At 43.9% G+C, this 4,141-nt stretch overlaps 1 protein-coding gene across 3 annotated transcripts in view; it reads right to left on the bottom strand.

The window, feature by feature from the left end:
- The window catches only part of LOC100943938 (presenilin-1), a 34,678-nt gene extending 32,325 nt beyond the window's left edge, over window positions 1–2,353 (bottom strand). For 2 of the 3 annotated variants that reach the window (XM_023507654.1, XM_023507656.1), the window contains exon 1: window positions 2,222–2,353. The gene's annotated coding sequence lies outside the window, so the exon portion shown is untranslated. Of the gene's footprint in view, window positions 1–1,956; window positions 2,004–2,221 lie in introns of those variants that run through there. The other variant, XM_023507655.1, reaches the window with a different exon arrangement.
- Between the last annotated feature and the right edge of the window lie 1,788 nt (window positions 2,354–4,141).

The following is a 4,141-nucleotide window of genomic DNA, read 5'->3' as shown; positions in this document are numbered from 1 at the left end:
AAAAAAAAAAAAAAAGAAAGTAAGTAAAGACTTCAACTAGGTACAGGTTACAGTTTGCTGTCAAATTAGTGATCAAGAGTTTTTGGATTTCAGAAATGTGTATATGGGACTGCAGTTCAGTATTATCAACCTCTGAGCAATTATAAAAAAATCTTTCACCTATAAGTTATTTAATTTCAATAGCTCTTAAGGAAAGGTATGATTACTTTAAATCACTACCTCAAATTCTTTGTGGAAATGGACAGGAAACAACTAAATTTTAGTGAAAAATGATTACTTACATCTAATTAATTCGTAAATCACTAGTTACATTCAGCATTACCTGCATTCTTTCTTTTGCTTTGAAATAACTTTAACAGGGAACTGTAGGGCTCATATCTATAAAACTAGCACTCTGGGAGGCCAAGCAGGTGGATTGCTTGAGCTCAGGGGACACCAGCCTGAGCCCAAGATGCCATCTCTAAAAAAATAGGCAGGCATTGTGGTGGGTACCTGAAGTCCCAGCTACTTGGTACGCTGAGGCAAGAGGATCACTTAAGCCCAAGAGTTTGAGGTTGCTGTAAGGTTTGATGCCACAGCACTCCACCCAGGGTGACAAAGGGAGACTCTGTCTCAAAAACAAAACAAACAACACAAAAAACAAGGAACTGTATTAAGATATTGTGAAAAGTAAACATTAATACCCTTTTATCGATAAACACTGAATTTCTTCTACATAACCAAATACTGCGACAGGTACTGGGGATGCTATTAAATCAGATATTGCTTCTGTTTTTAAGGAGCTTACTATCTAGAGGGGAAGACCAACAAATTTTTAAGTTGATTACATAGTGAAACAAAACTGTTAGGTATGCTGGGTTGAAATAAATATATTACTAAATTAACACATTATTCAAATTAATTCACCTGCTTCTTTTTACCTTTAAAAAGTGTTTAGCGTATTGGACTCAAAAAAGGAAAAGAAAAAATTCAGACATTTGTGTTTGGGCTAAAAAAAGATGTCTATTAGAAAATCTGAAATTAATATTTGTGACTCACACTGTATTTCTATTGCAGTGCTGCTCTTAATCTTCGATTATTTCTGCTACACCAGGTCTAATGCTCCCCGATAATCTTTTCCTTCCTGAAGCTTTCCGCCCTTCCTCAGCTTTTGTGACACTTTACTATGGTGGTTCTCCTCCCACCACACTCATTCTCTTCAACTGGCTCCTATCCCTCCTTCCACCCACCCATTACAAGCGCTCCTAAGTGTTTGTCCGTGGTCTCCTCGTCCGCTTCCTTCACTTTGACATCTCTTCCACTGCTCCAACGTCGAGTGGTACATCTATTTAAGTGACTCATATTTACAGCTCCAGTGTGGCCTTAGGACATTCTCAGCTGCTGGCACTTTAAAAGTTAACACTCTCAAACCACTTCCTTGTCTTCCTCTCTAGACAAGCTCTTTCCTCTTAATTTTCTTATTTCTGAGAACATCTCTCCCATTCTCTAAACTTAAAACCTAGTCAACTTTACACTTTATTCCTTGCTCCTCAACTAGTTGCCATGACCGGTATGGTTCTTTTTAAACCTGCCACCATCGCGGACCATCTAATTATATCTCACCTGAATTATGCAAAACCCACCACAATTCTCTCACCATCCCAGTCTGTACTACCAGATTAATGGGCCTATAGCAAAGCTTTGACCATAACAGTGCCACACATTTGAAAAGAATCGGAGAGGGAAGCAGCAGCAAACACATGCAAGCACTGGACATGCCCCCGGTTTTTTGCCTTGAACATGAGACATGAGGAACTTAGACCCAAGTGCCACTCGCTTCTCGACAAGGACACACTCCGGGCGAAAGGCGCGGAGTTTCACCAGTTGCTCAAGCTACCCCAGCCCAGAGAACTTCCTCTTTCTCCTGCTCCACTCAAGACGGCCAACCCGGCCCAAAGCACCTGCGCCTGGAGATACCTTCTGGGAGAAAAGCACTTCCGGACCAAGTCTCCGAAATCAATCTCTCCACCCGACCGCGTGCCGCGCCCTGAGCCCGAGAAACCGGCCGCCCCTCCTCGATTCCCGTGCGGGGTTCCTCCGTCCCCACCCGGCCGCGCCCCGCCCCTCATCCTCGAGGACACCGACTCCGCAGCCCGGGCGGTGACAAAGGGCCGGGCCCTGCCCGGGACCTCCCGTGTTTGAGGTGCCTTACTTTCTCCCCGACTCCTCACCACTCACGTACTCTTTTCCTGTCGCCGCTGCCGCAGCTGGATGGCAACCAGGTTCCTTCCAGACCAGCCGCTGTTTTGTTTCCGATGTGAAATCCGGGGCCCGAGTTGCCCGTCCGAGGCCCCGCCCGAGAGCCCTCACCACGTCATTTCCGGCTCTGGCGTCGTTGGCGGCCGGCTCGCCGGGGGAGGGGAAGAACCCACCAGAGGCGGCCCCAGGAAGAAGGGGGCGGAGCTTCCGGCAGCGCTCGAGGGTTGCGGGGGAAATCCGACGCTCCAGTGGGCCGCCTCCACCTGCTGGCGTGGGTTGTCAGAGATACGAGACTATTCCCGACTTGAAGATGTAAGCTTCTCCCCGAAGTGGGCCCAGTGTGTGCTTCCCTGGGCTACAAGCAACAGACCTTAATCTAACGTCTTCTATTTCTTGTATAGTTTATCAAAATGCAAACTGGCTGCATCATAATCAAGAGGATGCTAGTTAAAATTGTAAATATCCATGCCCCTCACCACCCAATCAAAACTTCTGGTAGGTGGGGAGAACCAGAGAAACTGCATTTTAAACATCCTTCCAAATTCTTGGGCTCTAAGCTTGATAACCAGTCTTCCTGACGAAGCCAAATGAGGGCATAAAAGGAGTCTTAAACTTTTGTAAACCCCAAACCTAACAATACCTGCTTAACAGTGCGTACTCAGTCATTTGATTTTTGCATTAGCTAGCTTTTCCTCGGTTTCCATAAAGACAGTAGCAACAACTAATTCATTAATCAGAATGCATAGCACATCCATACATTCACCCGAAAGGTTAAACGTAAACAAAGAATACTACCTTATAAAACTACAAGTGAACAATGGAGAAAGAAAACTCACAGGTAATCAGAAAATTAAAAATGAAATTATCTGGCCAAATTACATTTTCCCTAGTTTATTTAAAATTCCTGCCCAAGATACCTCCTCCTACATTCCTACAGCATTAACCCCAATCCCTCCCTTCCCCCTCCCCCACTCCCAACCCTGATCCAATGGATTGTAATAGTTTTTTCACACGGTAATTAAATTAAGGACAGAAGTAATCTTTTCCATTAAGAGGGGCAAAGATAACTTGGGGGGGGGGAAGAAAGGTTGAACAAAAGAGCTTTTGAAAATTCCTCTCCTATTCCCTTTAACTTGACAAAGGTAGGGATTTTTGTTCATTTTTATAAAAGAACAGAGAATAGTGCCTACCTAGCACATGGAACAGTCAATTAGTTCATTAGTTGAGCAAGCATAGCCTAAGACCCATCGGTTGGTAAACTAGTTCAATCTCTTTGATTGCAGAGTAAAATATCTTTAAAAAAATCTCTAAAAAATTTTGTATGCAGATATTCAAGTATCTTCTAGCAAAAACTGGCAGGCTAAATGTTCTACAATAAATTATGGCTCACCCACTTCACAAAATGTCATTAAAGTCATTCATGAAAGTTATGTGTAACAAAATTTGTTAAATGAAAAAAAATGGACAGTGTTGTATTTAATTTAATGTCAAAAACACATTCCTGCAAACGTAAAAACAAAAAACCAAACAATGAATTTGAATAACTAGGCTCCAGGTTAAGTTTTCTCTCCCATTTTCTGCATTTCTTCATTTTTTAAAATGAATATGAATACCCAGGTGCTCCAAGGGAGAGCCAGCAAGAGACAATGGGAAAAATAGTTTAGAGAGGAAGAAGGCAAAAGTTATATGCTAGGCTCGGTGCCTGTGGCTCAAGTGGCTAAGGCGCCAGTCACATACACCTAAGGTGGCAGGTTCAAATCCAGCTCAGACCCGCCAAACGACGACGGCTGCAACCAAAAAACAGCTGGGCTTGTGGCGGGCACCTGTGGTCCCAGCTACTTGGGAGGCTGAGGCAGGAGAGTTGCTTGAGCCCAGGAGTTGGAGGTTGCTGTGAGCTGTGAAG

The sequence above is a fragment of the Otolemur garnettii genome, unplaced genomic scaffold, assembly GCF_000181295.1.
Source record: "Otolemur garnettii isolate 467f Iridium unplaced genomic scaffold, OtoGar3 scaffold00196, whole genome shotgun sequence".
NCBI classification, from domain to species: domain Eukaryota; kingdom Metazoa; phylum Chordata; class Mammalia; order Primates; family Galagidae; genus Otolemur; species Otolemur garnettii.
Note: the sequence above shows the minus strand (reverse complement) of the source record. Positions and strands in the feature narration are given on the sequence as shown.